The 18,172-nt window shown below is 39.0% G+C and overlaps 1 long non-coding RNA gene across 1 annotated transcript; it reads right to left on the minus strand.

Moving 5' to 3' along the window:
• Positions 1-287: 287 nt before the first annotated feature.
• On the minus strand, positions 288-16,162 carry LOC133372799 (uncharacterized). Its single transcript, XR_009759562.1, has 2 exons — positions 15,954-16,162; positions 288-1,564 (listed from the first exon to the last, which is right to left on the minus strand). It is a non-coding gene; the product is annotated as an uncharacterized LOC133372799 (long non-coding RNA).
• Between the last annotated feature and the right edge of the window lie 2,010 nt (positions 16,163-18,172).

An 18,172-nucleotide genomic window follows, 5' to 3' on the forward strand; every position in this document is an offset into this window, starting at 1 on the left:
AATGTTATTATTCAAATTTGCAAGCAGGAAAATGTGAGTCATCACTATGAGTAAGAAATGGCTCACACTTTCATGCATTTGGGCATCTAACAGCACAAGCCAAAGCATATTGACTCAGAAGTAAGTTTCACTGAGTTTGATGGGGCTTATCCAAGGTAAGTGTGTATAGGATCATAGCCCTTGTTTCTAAAATAACACAGTTGATTCAGTTCATATTTTAAAGGGGGTAAATTACCCCTTGTGCAGACCTTGTGAGGGAGAAAAATATTTTTGAAAGATTCACAGAGCATGAAGTTTGAAATAATTTAATTGAAGATCATTTTAGATATTTATACACACATTTTTATATGTTCATTCCCTCTTGAAAATTCTTAGGCTAACAAACCAATACTCATATTCTACTCAAAGCAAATCCACAAGATTTGTATCCGGTAGATGACAATAAGTGGGGTGGCCAGATATATGAAGGATTAGCTTATGTTCACTTGTAATGTTGAAATAATGAAATAAAAGAAATTTTGAAATAAAAAATATAGCTGGTGTACTATTGAATCACCTATTCCAAGGACCAGAAAGATCTACAGAAATGAACAACAAAGGGATGAGACAAGCCTTCCCACATTCATTGTGATAATGTACAACATAGATAAGGATTTGTGCAATTACAGATATGCCTTAGCTGGTTTTAAGATGAAACTACCAGTAGAAATAAGTAAACCCACCACTAAATGGGAAGTTTGATGTGCAGGTTTCATTCTAAATCCACTGTTAAATGTCAGTGTGAATGCATCTTTGTCTTTAGCTGTTCATAATCTTAGAATGACTATCTTAAAAATGTTTAAAATTTAAAATCAGTGAGACTTACCACAAAGCCCTTGGAACTGTGACATTAATTTTATTAGCTATAGATTTATTGCTTTATTTGTATATTTGTTTTCTCTTGGCTTTGTTTACTGAACTGGTGATTGTGTGACATGAAATATTCAAGACAGTAGAGACAACAACAGTAAATATTAAGCTATTTCAAAATAGTTATTCAAATCCCAACTACTCTCAGCAGGCCTAGCTGTGTTTTCTCATAGATATTGAAATACACAAATAAGTTAACTATGCTTCAGAATTAAATCTTCTCAAACAAAAGGAATGAAGGCCTGAAAAGGATAGCTGCCACTTAGTGATCAATACAGAAGGAGTAAATTAAGACACTGCGTGGCATTCTTTCATTATTACATTTTCTTTGTGAGCACAAACTTGACTATGAAGCCTTTACTTCAGTCTCCATCTATCAAAGATGAGATTTCTGCAGCACAATTTCTGCATTTATTCAGAAACATGACATTCTTCAGTAGGTAACTGCGCATAGGATTACAATCATAGGGCTGCTTCCAATATAACAAGTTCCAGGCTTAACATCATGGAAATTTATAACTGCAACATCAGTGCTTTCCTACATGATAGGTATTCATGCATTCTTCCTTCTCAGATTATATCTGGCCCAACACATATCTTGTTAGGGTTTTCTTGCTGCTCTGGCCAGTGATCCAGTCAGAACCTTGGTTGACATCTGGAAAAGAGAAGTCACAAGCTGGTGACACAATTGTTCCTAGATGCCCTTTCATTAGAACATAAAAAGATTAGGCCATCTAGTCCAGAATCCCACTCTCACAGTGGCCAACCAGATGTCTATGAGAAGCCCACAGGCATATGCGACTCCCATCAGTGAGTATTCAGAAGCATATTATCTCCAACAGTGGAGGTACAACATAGCCATCATGGCTGGTAACCACAGATAGCCTTATCTTCCATGAATTTGTCTAATCCCTTTTTTAAAGGCATCCATGTTTGTGGCTATCGCTACATCTTTTGGGAACAAATTCCATAGTTTAACTTTGTGTTGGGTGAAGAAATACTTTCTTTTGTTTTTCCTCAATCTTCTAACATTAAGTTTCCTTTTATGTCCCCATAGTATGAGAGAGGGAGAAAACCTTATCGAGATCTGGTTTTCCCACACGATGTGTAACTTTATATATCTCTGTAGTGTCTCCCCCTTCCTCACCATTTCCCCCCAAACTAAAAAGCACCATTGTTGTAAACTTTCCTCATAGTGGAGTTTTTCCAACTCCTTAACCATTCTGGTTGTTCTTTTCTGAACCTTTTCCAGGTCTACAATATCCTTTTTGAGTTGAGGTAAACTGAACTGTGGACAGTATTCCGAGTGTGGTCTCACCATAGATTTGTATAACAATATTATGATATTGGCACTTTTATTTTCAGTCCCTTTCATAATGATCCCTAAAAAGGAATTTGCTCACAGGTGCTACACACTAGGTCAACATCTTCATTGAACTATCCATTATGTTGCCTTGGACACAGGGCCACATTATGACTTCCGTGGGCCCTAGGCACTTTTGCCTTCGTGGGCCCCTTCCTCCATAATAATATCAATATTAAAATTTATTTTTGATATAACTTTAAATACTTCAACATTTTATTTATTTTCTGTTTTAGGCAAAATTTAATAGATTTTCGTGGGCCCTAAAAATTTCATTTTTTTGTGATGTGAGAAAAAAATTAAAAGATTTTCTTTGACCCTAAAAGTTCATTTTTTCCCTTCTGATTGTAAAAGAAATTAAAACATTTTCGTGGGCCTCTAAAAGTATCGTGGGCCCTAGGCACTGTGCCTGCTGTGCCTAATGGATAAGTCAGCACTGCTTGTACAGCTAACCCAACTCCTTATTTCTCTGGGAATTTGGGGACAATGAATAAGAACAGAACAAGAACTAGAGTAAAAAAGGTGAAAAACTTCAGCCTGCTTTTAGATGGGCAGTGAAGACAATTTTATGTCAATAAGCTTCTTCAATTCAAGTATTTTATCAGGATTAAAAATGGCTGCTGCTTTTTTGATTATGGGCCTGTTTTCCACTACTGTTTTAGTTTGCTTTATATCTGCCCAAAGAGGTTTATGATAACATGTACTGTTTATTTGTACTATCTTGTTTTAAATTTCATCATGGTAAGCCAAGTTGAATACTTTGTAGAAAGGCAGGAAATAACAATAATGATAATAATACTTCTGGTCTGGGTTTTTTTCTTTGAACCCTCCTACATCTATAACTCCAGGATGCTGGCATTCTCTGGTTTCAAGTATGAAAACTGGTGCTCCTATTGGCCATGAAACCATGCTGATTAGGTAAACAGCATGAGGAGCATATAAACAGAGTCATTTGTGAAGTAATGTTCATTACTGAACATAATAAAAAGCAGACCTAGAGCTCCTGCTCCATATGAAGTCTAATACTCCCTAATATTGTACTTAATCACAGCATTAAAGAATAAGACCTAGGGCTACAGTGGAACTCTTCCTAGTCATCTGGGATATCGATATAACAGTAGGAACAGTATTATTTATTTCTTAGATTGATGAGCTGCCTACACCAAAACCTCTACACCAAAGCCTCTAGGCTTACAACATACAAACAAATAAAAGCATACAATGGGGTAGGGAATGTTTTTCAGCTCAAGGGCCACATTCCCTTCTGGGCAACCTTCCTGGGGCCACATGCCAGTGGTGGGTGGGACCAGAGCAAAAGCGGATGGAGCAATTAATGTAAATGTTACCTTTGTACAGTAGGCTAGTTTCTACACACACTTGCACACCCCTCTCTGTCCGCCATCCAGACTAGCAAAAGGCACTATCAGAGTTCAAGAATATATTGCAGCCAGGTAAAAACACTCAAGGAATCCTCTCTTTTTTTCGTTCAAGTTTTAAATCATTGATGATAGTTCATGATGCTTCATATTGCTCCAATGGCCTGTTAATTTGGATCGATTTTTGTATTAGTATTAATGCATCAGCCTGAAATTGTAAGGGTAGAAACTATAAAACTCGCTCAACTGTAATGTATTAATATAAGAATGAATGCAACTAGAATATATAATTCAGCCCTCCATGTCTCAGAACATCAATGAGTTTAGGTAGAACAAGAAGATTATAAAAAAAAATATTCAAGATTGTTCTGTCTCTGTCACTACATTTCACGTGCCATAATTTGATACCAGCTTATTTTCCTCAAGTAAAATTATTATAACATGTTAGTGGAAAAGCAATTGTTTCTGAATTATTTTCATTGCAATATCATCCTCATTACACACGCCAACAGATAGTGGCTTTTTTAATTGATTCCATCTACCCTTGCCTAGAGGTGGTAAACTGAAGCTGAATCCCAAAACAAGACAGAGGTGCTGTAGATTGGTGGTTCTCAGGTCCAGGAATTGGATAGACAGTGTGGACTCTCCTATGTCTCATGTGAACTACATTTTTTTTTAACAGCTATGTCTCATATAGCTTGGACCAAAGAAGCCCAAAGTGCTGCAGTGTTCTCTTGTAAGGAATGCTCTTGAGCCCCTTGATCATTTTAGTTATCCTTCTTTATACCTTTCTCAGTTCCAATATCCTTTTTGAGCAGTGCTAATCCGGGTTGGGGGCAGGAGGGCCATTTGGCCCAGGGCCTTAAGCTCAAAGGGGACTTCAAATGTAGACATTGGTTAATCTTTTGCCATGTGATAAGTTTCACAACTTGTTTTTCAGCTTAGAGCTGCAAATTTAAGCAACTAAGATGTGATTTGGTAAAAGACAACTTTTTTGTTGCCTGATACAGATTTTGTCAAAATCTGTATCAGGGAACAAAAAAGTTTAAAATATTCATAAATATTAATTAAAATATATCTATTCTGATGGCACAAGATTAGATCATGATGACCATGTCCTCTCAAGATCAGTTGATTATATAAACAAACCACTCACTCTTTTTGGTGCCTTATTTTGTTTTCATGTCTATTATTAATTAATATAATAATGCAAAAGTAGAACTGGAATGCAAAAGTAGGGAACAGAGAAGAACTAGGAATTGTGGGGAAATGGGGCTTAGGAGACAGAGATGAAGCAAGAGAAAGACTTACTGAATTCTGTGAAGCTAATAATTTGTTTCTTGCGAATACATTTTTTGAGCAACCGAAAAGATGACTGTACACATGGACATCACCAAATGGTCAATACAAGAATCAAATTGATTATATAACTGGTAGCAGAAGATGGAGAAGTTCCATACTTGCTGTGAAAACAAGACCAGGAGCAGACTGCGGTACAGATCATGAACTGGTTGTATCGAAAATCAGAGTAAAGCTAAAGAAGAAGAACAAAGCAATCATAATGCCAAAATACAATTTAACTAACATCCCAGAAGAATATAAAGACCAAATAAGGAACAGATTTGAGGCTTCAAACTTAATTGACAGAGAACCAGAAGAACTATGGAGTGAAGTCAGAGACATTATCAGGAAAGAATGCAAGAAGACAATACCTCTAGTTAAAAAGAGAGAAAGACCTCAGTGGAAGACTGAAGAAACTCTTAAAATGGTTACAGACAGAAGGAAAGCGAAAGCAAGAGACATAAACACGGTCAGAACACTAAATGCAACAATATAGCTACTAGTATGTAGGGACAAAGAACTATTACAATAGTTATTGAATAGAAATAGAAGAGGACAACAAAAAAGGTAGAACAAGAACCCAATTCCAAAAGATTAGAGAAATGAAAGGGAAATTTAAACCAAGGGTAGGGATGTTGAATAATCAACAGGGGAACACACTGACTGACCGAGATGAAATAAAAGGAAGATGGAAGCAATACACTGAAGAACTCTATAAAAGAGATGCCAGGATGACAGATTCATTCATGGAGGAACCATATGATGAAGAACCAGGAATTCTGAAATTTTAGAATGAAAGGTGAAAGCTGCTCTTAAAATACTTGGAAGAAACCAATCACTAGGAACAGATGGCATACCAATAGAGTTGCTACAAGCTACTGAGACTGAATCTGTCCAAATTTTGTCAAAAACTTTTCAACAAATATGGAAAACTAAACAGTGGCCCTCAGACTGGAAGCATTCAGTATACATCCCAATTCCAAAGAAAGGGGATCCCAGGAAATGCAGTAATTATCAAAGTATTGCCTTAATATCCCATGCAAGTAAAGTAATGCTCAAGATGCTACAGCAAAGGCTCTTACCATATGTGGAGCAAGAAATGCCAGATGTCCAAGCTGGATTTAGAAAGGGAAGAGGCACCAGAGATCATATCGCAAACATACGCTGAATAATTGAATGGACCAAAGAATTTTAGAAGAAAATCACCCTGTGCTTTATAGATTACAGCAAAGCCTTTGACTTTGTAGATCATGAAAAACTATGGAATGCTTTAAAAGAAATGGGGGTACCACAGCATCTAATTGTCTAGATGCGCACCCTATACTGTGGACAAGAGGCTACTGTAAGGACAGAATATGGAGAAACCGATTGGTTCCCCATTGGAAAGAGTGTGAGATGGGTATATTTTATCACCCTATTTGTTTAATCTATATGCAGAACATATCATACGGACAGCAGGATTGGACCAAGATGAAGGTGTAAAAATTGGAGGGAGAAATATCAATAATTTAAAATATGCAGATGATACCATAGTACTAGCAGAAACCAGTAATGATTTGGAACAAATGCTGATGAAAGTTAAAGAGGAAAGCACAAAAGCAGGACTACAGCTGAACATCAAAAAGACTAAAGTAATGACAACAGAAGATTTATCTCACTTTAAAGTCGACCATGAGGACATTGAACTTGTCAAGGTTTATCAATACCTCGGCACAATCAGTAACCAAAATGGAGACAATAGTCAAGAAATCTGAAGAAGGCTCGGACTGGGGAGGGCAGCTATGAGAGAACTAGAACATGTCCTCAAATGCAAAGATGTATCACTGAACACTAAATTCAGGATCATTCAGACCATGGTATTCCCTATCTCTATGTATGGATGTGAAAGTTGGACAGTGAAAAAGGCGGATAAGAGAAAAATATACTCATTTGAAATGTGGTGTTGGAGGAGAGCTTTGCACATACCATAGACTGCGAAAAAGACCAATAATTGGGTGTCAGAACAAATTAAACCAGAAATGTCACTAGAAGCTAAAATGATGAAATGAGGTTATCATACTTTCGACACATTATGAGAAGACATGATTCACTAAAAAAGACCACAATGCTGGGAAAACAGAAGGGAGTAGAAAAAGAGGAAGGCCAAACAAGAGATGGATTGATTCCATCAAGGAAGCCACAGACCTGAATTTACAAGATCTGAACGGGATGATTTAATGACATGTTCTTGGAGGTCACTGATTCATAGGGTCGCCATAAGCTGTAATCGACTTGAAGGGACATAACAACAACAAATTTGTTATTATTATTATTATTATTATTATTATTATTGGTAGCAGCCTCAAAAGCTAGATGTGGCCTGGACCTCTCTGGGCCTCTGGGAGTACCTGCTTTTGAGAAGGGGTGACTGTGACTATACTCAGTATTTGAAATGTGCCATGTCTTAGATTTAAATAATTACAGTGTGAGCTTTGCATTTTATGTTCAATAAGCAGAAGTGAAAAAATGCAGAAATAACTGAGTGTCTATTGGAATAAAGGAGGAATAACAGGGTATCAAAGAATAAAAAGGAATTCAAACAGTGGGGAAAAGTCTGAAAAGGAAGCTGCTTTAAACCAGTTCAGACTTTTTATTTATCTTGCCCAATATTTATCAGCTCCAGTTGGTGGTTTCAGAAACAATATAATCCCAGATATGTAAAACTGTATTTTTTATTTTATTTATTTATTAAATGTATATCTCACCCTAATGATCTTACATATATGACTTCCTACATGTAAAGAGGAAACATATGTTAAATGCATTACCTTCTGTTAGTAATTACATGATGTAACTCTTTATTTTTTTTTCTTGTTTTGTTTTTGTATTTTGGAAATCAGGAGCCCAGGGTGGCAAACAAAAACACTAAAAACACTCTAAAACATCTTAAAATTTCCCAGTTAAGAAGCAAATATAAAATGGGTATCAATTATACATATATTGGTGGTAGCATTAGAATATATAAGAACTAGTCCCAAAAATACCCTGATCAATGTATTTTTCTTAGAGATCAACAGAAGGCTTCAGTAGAGAAATATCTGATCTGAAGTCCTGCTGACTGACCATACCTCTGCATTATATGTTAATTTTTATTCTTCAGATGTCTTGAGGAGGAGATCAGATAAAAGCCTTCTGCTTCTATAACATAAAGGATACCTATAAACACTCTAACCTTACCAAGTATTCTGTATTCAATCCTAGACCTAATAGTATCTCTGGAGAATACATATTTGCCTTGCAACATTATTCCAGGAGCTTATTCATTCAATTTGCAGCAATGTTATCCATCAGCAGTGATACAGAGATACTGTGGATATGGCAATGATTCAAGGGCACAGAGTAATTTTTCTAATCAATGCTCTCTCAAGAAATCATTTACTACCCATGTCTACTTTGCTTTCTTCTGGTTAAGAAGTAATGGCTTCACTGGAAAGCTGGTAACAGTTTAGATTTCCTCAGTCTCACGGAAAGTTGGCATGGTACCAAAAAAGTTTAGCAACAAGTAGGTGGCTGTTTTTGCAGAAGCATCATTTTAGAAGATAGGATATATTATGTTCATCATCATCAATTTACCTAGCCACTAATACAAACAGGACTTACTTCTTATTCAGGAAACAGTTTATTCTCTCAATATTATTTTTGTATTTATTTATTGAACTTATTAAATTTATATCCCACCCTTCCTTCCAAAGGAGCCCAGGGCAGCAAACAAAACACTAATAACACTCTAAAACATCTTAAAAACAGACTTTAAAATATATTAAAACAAAACATCTTTTTTAAAAAGCTTTAAAAACACCTTAAATAGCAATTCCAACACAGATGCAGACTGGGATAAGGTCTCATTTAAAAGGTTTGTTGAAAGAGGAAGGTAGGCACCAAATATATAACAGAAATTATGCCTGTCTAATATTTAAGAGGAGGGAATTCCAAAAGGTAGGTTCTACAACACTAAAGGTCCACTTCCTATGATGTGCAGAAAGGACCTCCTGATAAGATGGTATCTGCAGGAGGTCCTCACCTGCAGGGTACAGTGATCAACTGGGTATAAAAGGAGTAAGATGAGATTTCGTGCATCCTAGCCTCAAGCTGCATAAGGCTTTGTACGCCAAAACCAGAACCTTGATCCCATTTAAGGACACTTCATTTATCCAAATAAATGGGGAGGAGATGGGCTTTAAAATAGTCACCTAATCAAGTATTCTTATACTTCAAATAAGGATTGCTATCTATCTAGCATAAGTTCATATGGATCTGCACAGAGAAACTCATTGTCAAATAAGAAAATGGAATGGAAATGGACTGCCTTCAAATTGATCCCAACTTATGGTTACCCTATGAATAGGGTTTTCATGGTAAGCGGTATTTAGAGGGGGTTTACCATTGCCTCCCTCTGAGGCTAGTCCTTCCCAGCTGGCTAGGGCCTGCTCAGCTTGCCACAGCTGCACAAGCCAGCCCCTTCCTTGTCTGCAACTGCCAGCTGGGGGCAACTGGGCTCTTTGGGACTATGCAGCTTGCCCACGGGTGCACAGGTGGCAGGGCATGTAACCCCTGAGCCACTCACTGTGGGGGTGATCTTTAGCTGACCCTTGACACCCAGGAGACACGAGCGGGGATTTGAACTCACAGACTCTGGACTCCCAGCCAGGCTCTCCTCCCCACTGTGCTATACCAGGTGTCAAATAAGGGAACAGAATAAATAATCAAGATTTAGATAAAGCCAGTACCATGGTATTGTCCTGGCTCCCAACTAGAGAAGGAGACTCAGGACTCGAAGGCTGGATTTTTAATGAGCTTTATTCCAGAACTCAGTACAGGAACATAACATCAGACATTCTAGGCATTCAGGATACATGAGAGGAGAAGATTACACATATCTCAGGTAGGCAAGGCATATTTTAGGATACAAACTAGACAGGTGAAAGCATCAGCAGGCTATGTTTCTCAGGATAAAAACTAGGCATGAAGAGGCAATGTCAGACTGATGTCACTATGCCTTAATCTCATCCACCCATCCTAAATATAAGAGAGGTGGGCAGCACATACTTGTCAGAGCATTCTCTAGTACTTTGTTGCTTTAGCTTCAAGGCTCAGGCTATTCCTAGAAGCAGAGAGCATTTTCTGAAGCTTTCTCTTTTCTAATTGCTTTGACCTTGGCGAAAGTGTAAACTCAGGCTCTGACAGACTGATTTCACTTTCCTCTCTCTGGAAGACTCCAGGTTGTTCATTAAGTGTTATCTGTTCAACAGCTAGGTCTGGGTGCCAGCGAGGGAACCTCATTAGTTATCAGAGACAAGGAAGGGTGGTAGACAATGTTAACTTCACAAGAATTGCCAGAGACTTCTGGAAGTGTCTCCCCAGAATTTCCCTAGCCCCTTCCCCAACATCTGCAACCCACTCTTCATCCTCCTGATCTTGCCAAAGGTTTTCCTTGGGTCCATGACAGGTGTATTCGTTGTTTAAGAGCATTGTTCCTGAAGAGGGCATGACAACTTGTATATGAGCATGCAGACATTTATGTGAGTGTAGTTTGCTTTATCTATGGACTTGTACAGTTTGCTTTTAATCCAGATCATTACCCTCTGAATTCTCACATTCTTACCCAGGTTGATCATTTCTCCCCCTTTTTTTACACATTGTCTTTTCTCCTCAGATCTATATCTATATCTAGATATCTAATCCCTTTAACAATTGGGGAGCAGCTTTGCTAGTGATGTGATTTTTCTCACAGATGCACACAAATGAGGAAATGTGTGCCTGCTGAGAGCCCTACTGCTTAACAAAAGAAGTAGCTTTCACACTTTTATATTGAGTCTATGTAGTATATCATGTCATTTCACTGTTGGTTTACTGGTGCACTATGACATGCTTTTGCAATTGTTTATACTTTCTAAGGCAATGTGAACACTAATAGTAGGAAAATGTCAAGTGTACACTTAGTCACAAAACTGGGAGTGCTGCTACACAATATGTGGAATGGGTCTGCAGGTAATGTGCCTATAAGTCCAAGACAATATGAGTTAAGTGCAATATCTAATATCAAGTGGAAGGATTCTATAGGGATTGAAAAACAAGTGCCAGTTTAGTGTAAAGATCCTCTGCTGAGCCTGAATCACATAGCTCTCCAGCAGGCCCTTTTTGCCAGAGACAGGCCCTATTTTCTGCTTCTTATCTCTAGTAAATCACTGTTCCTCTTTTGCCTTTGTGAACATTTTGTGAAAGAATGGTCGTCCTTCAGCAATCCGGCCCCTAGTCCCTGTTTCAGAGCAATCAAATCTCTGAGTTTCAAGCTAGATGCATTAAGTGCTACACATGCATATAAATGCAGCACACACCCATGGACATAAATGTGCCATGCAGTGAACTATGTGCCATTTCACATGAGAAGAAACTCATTTTGAAAAAGATGGTAGAACAATTGCATTTCTTCTGACATATCTTTAGCTGAAAGAACAAATACCATCTCCGTTTTTTACACAGTATAGGACAGCTATTGTAAAGTAAATGATTGCCTTCTGCAAGGGTTGGGCAGTGATCCTTGGACTGAGAACAAGTGTATCCCTATTTTCATCTGAGAAATGTTGAATGGTATGGAATCAGCAGATTTAAATATAAGAGGCCCCTGAAAGGCCTTTTAATTCCCATGACTAATTTTCACCAGGGAACTTTACTCTGTACATCACACAATGGGTACCACTTCTATTCCTGCCATTTCTATTCCTGCTGCTACTTTGCTTATGTTTATCTGATGCTTGAGGTGTGCCAAACAGTGAGCAAAACACAAAACATTGTATGTTCCTTATGCAGAGGACTTTTTATCTAAGGAACCATCTAGTGATCTGCCCACCAGTGTCTACTAACGTCAGGAAGTCAGCAAACCTCAAAAAGATAAGCACAGCTGTGGATGGACAAAAGTGACCCTATTCAAAATGGAAAGGGTTTCAGTGATAGAAGCCTAAATTTGTCCCCTAGCAGTCTGCCCAGATTTGACATTGTTGCCAAGTTTAGGTTACAGTAGATTAATTCATATGTAGCCTAAAGCACACTGCAGTTTGGCTCCATGAAAGCTCTATTTGCAGTGAGATATTCTGGCAAAGGAACTGAACTAGAAATTAGCTGTTGCAACAGTAAGTGCTTGGCAGTGTTTAATATCCTGTGGGGACTTCAACTAAAAGACTAAATAATTAGCATTATGATCTGACCATTCAAGCCATTACACTGTGGCATATCTTGTTACTTCCATAGTTAATAATACCTATTGGGTATATGCCTAGTAGATTTCTTTTTCTGAAACTGCTGTTCTGCCCCTTTGAGAGCTCCTTCTTTATGAGCCAATAAACAGTAGCCTACATAACCCCCTGCCTCATGCCGGCACTCCTGAGATTGTCAACTGTGTAATCAGGCCTCCAGGCACACAATCAAAGTTGCAATTTCAAGTAGGGGGGCAGAGCACTAAAACTGTCCTTTTGAATGTTTCCAGTGATCTGGCACTGCACTTCTACAAAGGAAATATATTCTGCATTAGTGCTCCTTGATCCTTGGCCTTGGAGTCATTTAGCACAGATTGTGAATTGTGTGACCCTGCCCTTGTGCTGCCATGCCTGCCAAGTTTCCTGGCAATAGAGAGCATTCTCCTACTTCCCACTAGCTGCTCTGCCTTGTCTCCAGCAAGGTTAAATATTGCTTCCTCCCAATCCACAATTTACTCTTCCCTTTTCCAAGCACTAAGAGGTTAGGGTTTGATTTGCAATCAAAAAACCTTGGGGAAATCTGGCTCATACTGTGACATCCCCTTTATGTCTCAACTAGCCCCATATGGATGAGGGCTGTATCACTGTTCGTTAAACCTATGAGTTTCAAGGACAGCCAGGGAACACTGAGAATGCTCCCGCCGCCACCAAGTCTACTACCCAGGAAGACACTGTGCTTAAGTAGGCTACAGGTTATGGGGACTTAATGTACCCTGATCCCCTTTCCCCCAGCTCCATACTCTCCAAGATCATCCCTGGGAACTCAGGAGCAGAAATAATGTGAAGACAAGTGGAAGTCCAGAACTGAGGGAGCAGCATCCTTTTGGCAGCATGAGTCCGTCTATCCCTAAGTCCCACTCAGGAGGAGAAAGCCAGATCCAGCACAATGTCATGATCAGGCCCCTGCCAATACTCTGAAAACTCCAGGAGCAGCTATAAAGCTGCTCAGTTGGGGAACAGCAGCTATTGGTGGAATGTCTCCTCTTGTACAGCTCTCAAGGTCTTCTTAGCTGGACAGCTCCTTGCTATCTCAAAAGCCTTGATCTCTGACCTAATCGACAGCTCCCTGGCCTTCCTGGTAATATGGAATTCTGAGCCACACAGTACCGATGGAGGGAAGCGGACACACCAGTATGTTTTTCTCCCTATATGAATGCTTATCTAAGAGAAGTTTTCAAAAAGCTAATCAGTTCAGCTTTCCTTGTAATTATACTATAACCAAAAGCTATAATTAATTCACTAATAGGCAAAAAACCTTGCAGTTTAAGAATATACCTACAGCCAACATTTATTTCTATCAAACTTTAAAAAGCAGGGAAATTGGGCAGCTATAGTGAATGCACCAGGGGAGCAGGAGATCTGACCTCCTCTCTAAAATATTGTACTGCCCTACAAATTTGTAAAAATGCAAACACCATTTGGGTTGGTCTTTCACAGTCCAATCCACTTCCTCTGTAGCTTGGAAGAATTTGGTAACGTGCCTCTGAGTGGCATACAGTTGTAGCTAAATGCAACAAGGCACACTTCTGCTATAGAGCTTAGGGTAGCATTTTTATGCTCACTGCAACTCTGTGTAGCATGTGAGGTTGAAAGAAACAGCTGCCCAAATCCACGAAGACTAGTTCAGCTGCACCACATGGTACCTCTTTTAAAATGCTTTTGCTGTAGCTAGAAACTGGTATTTCAACACAATAAAATGAAATAATTCACAATTAGGAATGGACTGCATACATCCAACCTATTTGTACTGTAGCATTATGCACCAGCAATCACCAACGCAGTACCTGCAGATGCAGTGTGCCTGCTAATGCCTCCTATGGCACCCACAGAAGGCCTCAATATCCCCTCAAAATCCACAATACACAAACAACTGCTTGCTCTGACAGCTCAGCTCCTGTTTGCACTAGTTCAGCCTCTTCTGCATTGAATATGCCCCCTTAAATATTCCTTTTGATGCCCATCTGTTCTGAATTTTGTGGTCCTGTCTCTTTTTCTGCTCTTTTAAATATGGCAGCCATTATGCCACACCCCCTTGGCAGCCATTTTGTATTATACCATGCCCTGCAGCAGCCAATTTATGATATGCCATGCCCTCAGGGCAGCCAATTTGTGATTGGAATCCATGGCACTTTTTTCAAAATTCCAGATGTGTCCTCTTGCCCAAAAACGATGGTGACCCCTGTTATAAACCATTACTATTATAACAATATCAAGAAGCATTTTTAATATAACAATTATTAACAGATTAAATGAAAAAGATGCTTTTAAAAGTACAGAAGATTGTACTGGTGTCTCCTGCGTATTAATAGGGGGCGAGGATGAGCAATGGAACAATTTGCATGAGAATGTGACAACATACCCATAGATATTTATTTGAAAACCAAACCTCACTGGTACTGAGTCAGCACAGGCTTTTATACTTCAGCTAATCAGAAAGCAAAGTTACATTCATGAAAATATATCTTTGTATATGCATTTCTTAATAAGTTGCTTAGGCAGCAGTGCTCTGTGCAGTTAAGAGATTCTGCTCAGTATATATCAACGTGCTCCGATTATACGGTGGTGTAACAAGCATACTGCAAAGCAAAGCAAACCACTGACAAAACTCTCCAGTCTGTTATTATCTTAGCTCTAGAGAATACAAACTTTGGCCAGATTTTTGATTAGCAACAAAATGACAGCAAGGTAAATAGCATTTCTGCACTAGAAAACTGTTGTCTTTTTTACCATTTGGGAAATCCTTAGAAGCAGCTAAATATCAAAAATGATTCTGACATTAGGGCTAATGTCATCATGTTGACCCCACAAAATTAAGAAGCATAAGAGAGGTTAAATATGAGTATATAGTCCAGTTCACATCCAATTGTAGTCAATGGTCAAGCAAAGCAAAACAAATATCAGAATTATGCTTTTGAAACATGGAGGGCGGGATGCTGAGGCCAAGAAACAGGACACTGTTTTTTGTGTGAGAGCTGGATGAAAAGATGTGGGACCCAGGAGAAAAGAGTGCACAAATCCAGCCCATTACCTCCCCACCCTCCTCCATGTCAGCCATTTCCCTCCCCATAGAGAATCAAGGACATCAGGCCCCTGCATTGGAATGAAAGCCTGCCTTTGGAGTAAGTAACCTACATAGTGAGTCCCGACTTGCTGGATTCCACAGCTGAAGACATGGAGGACTTCAAGTTGCCATGCTATGGTCTGTGGCATTGTAGCACTGCAAGCATTGGGGAGTCCAGTGGGCCTCCATAAGCCAACAGCCCAAATGGCAAATAAGAATTCCCGAGGAGCATCTTTTGGGACTGTACCCCAAAATGGACCAGAGTCATAATAACACTAAGCCATCAAGTCCCATCCTGGCAAGATAGTCCATAATGGTACTTTGGTCGATGGTGTTCAAAGCCATTGAGAAGTCCATCAGAACCAACAGTTCTCCCTCTATCCTGCTCCTATCAAGGCTCACCCACCAAGGCAACAGTAGACAGTTGATTAAATCAGTGCAATCATAGAATAGTAGAGTTGAAAGGGGTCTATAAGGCCTTCGAGTCCAACCCCCTGCTCAATGCAGGAATCTAATTAAAACATATCTGACAGGTGGCTGCCCTACTGCCTCTTGCATGCCTTCAGTGTTGGAGAGCCTACCACCTTCCTAGGTAATTAGTTGCATTGTCATACCTCTCTAACAGTTAGGAAGTTTTTCTTGATGTTCAGTTGAAATCTGGGTTCCTGTAACTTGAGCCCATTATTCCATGTCCTGCACTCTGGGATGATCGAGAAGAGATCCTGGCCCTTCTCTGTGCGACACCCTTTTGTTATGTCCAAGAGGTGAGGCAAGAGGTAATTAAAAAAATTATTCTAAGTACAAGCAAAACCAGAATAATGAGTATACTTAGGCCTAGACATAATTCACTATGCTTGCCACCTCTTTTTAATGAGCTACATCCCTTTAGCTGGCCATTACTCTCAGCTGACTCAAAGAGGTCTTAAAGGGAAACTCCACATATCTCTTTCTCATAAGAAATCCACATACTCTCACATCCCCATAATATAATCCTTAGTCCAAGTAGGTGGTCGTCTAACTCAGACAGGCTGTCTTTCTGGTTCACTCTGTGGTTGATCTGAGTCTGCAATGCTGGCAGCATGGAAAAATAATCTAACACAGACTGTTCATCTGCCTCACTTCTATACTCTACTGGAACCAAATAAGAAGCATTCCACATACAACCATCAGAAAGTTTATAAGAGCCTCTTCTTTTAACAATTTAACAAGGAGATGTAAATCTATATTCTCCCTTCTGTAACATTCCAGGTTTCTTAATGAGAACAAAAGAGCCACATTCAAATTGTTGTTCCTTAGCACCCCAATAATAGTCTGTATACCCTTTAGATTTCTTGTTTTTCCTCAACAACCTCCTTCATAACAGATTTGAAGGATCTGTCTGTGTTAGATTTTAAAACTCCAGCCACATTCAATTTAGTGTGGAATGGAACAGGCTGTAGTGGTGATGCATGAGTTATTGATGTCTTATCATGTAATTGGCAAGTAATGCATGATTTTATAAGCTGCCTCAGTTTGGGAATCCATCCCTGGCCACCAATACAAATCTCTCAGTCTCTGTTTAGTTCTAACAATCCCTTGATGGGTATCATGTGCCAAATGTATGAACATTGATTGTAATTCCTCTGGAACACGTAGCTGGTGTGTAATAAGTAACCCCCTTGCAACAAGAGTTTATTATATATTCTAAAATAAGGCAGCAAAGCAGGGTCAAGATTTCTTTGATTATTAGGCCATCTGCCTGTCAAGAATTCCCATAACTTTTGTTGTATTGGGCATGCCAGACATACAGCTAAAAACTGCTCTTGTGTAGCTGCAGTAAGAGTAGTAGCAATAAATGCAACTACTTCTTCATCACCTTCCAATGGGATTTCAGATGGTGGTAAAGGCAATTGAGATAAACAATCAGCTGTCAGATTTTGGGAGCCTGTTCTATACTCCATTTCATATGTAAAGGAAAGTAATTTTGCTGACCACCTGGCAATACAGTTTCTTACTCGTCCCACTCCTTTTGTAGTTAATAATGATGTTAAAGGTCAGTATGTAATTTAAATACATGGCCCCATAAATATATCCTCCACTTTTCTGTAGCCCAACCACAAGCAAGTGCTTCCTTTTCAATAGCTGAATATTTCCTCTCAGCCTCAGTAAGTGTTCTTGATGCAAATGCCACAGTCCTTTCAGTATTATTCCCATGAAGTTAGGTAAGTACAGCTCCCAGTCCATAAGCAGAAGCGTCTGTTGTCACAATTACAGGTAATGCAGGATTAAATAATGCAAGTGCAGGACTATTAACAATCAGGCCCTTCACTTTCTCAAAACTGACTTCTTCAGCTGCTGTCCAAATCAAACTTGAAGTTCCTTGTAACAATTCCTGAAGAGGTTCCACAACAGATGCATATTTTGGAATAAATTTGGCATACCACAAAGTAAGACTCAAAAAGGAATGCAAGGTTTGCATATCTCTTGGAACAGGTGCCACTAGGATTGCTAACACATGATCTGGGTCACGCTTCAACCTCTGTGGTGAAATTATATGCCCCAGAAAAGAAAGTTCAGTTTGTCTAAACTTACATTTATCCAAATTAAGCTTCAAGCCTGCTGCACTAATACAGTCTAATACAGACTGTAAGTTACTCTCATGCTGTTCAGGAGTATTACCATGCACAATAATATCATCCAAATAACACTGAACCTCCTTCTCATTCCTAAGAATTGATGACATCATTTTTTAAAAAGCACTAGGTGTTGATGCCAATCTTTAGGGGACACATTTAAAATGAAATAATCCATCATGTGTAATAAATGCTGTAAGATCTCTACTATCTCTATGCAG

Source organism: Rhineura floridana, chromosome 1 (genome assembly GCF_030035675.1).
Source record: "Rhineura floridana isolate rRhiFlo1 chromosome 1, rRhiFlo1.hap2, whole genome shotgun sequence".
NCBI classification, from domain to species: Eukaryota; Metazoa; Chordata; class Lepidosauria; order Squamata; family Rhineuridae; genus Rhineura; species Rhineura floridana.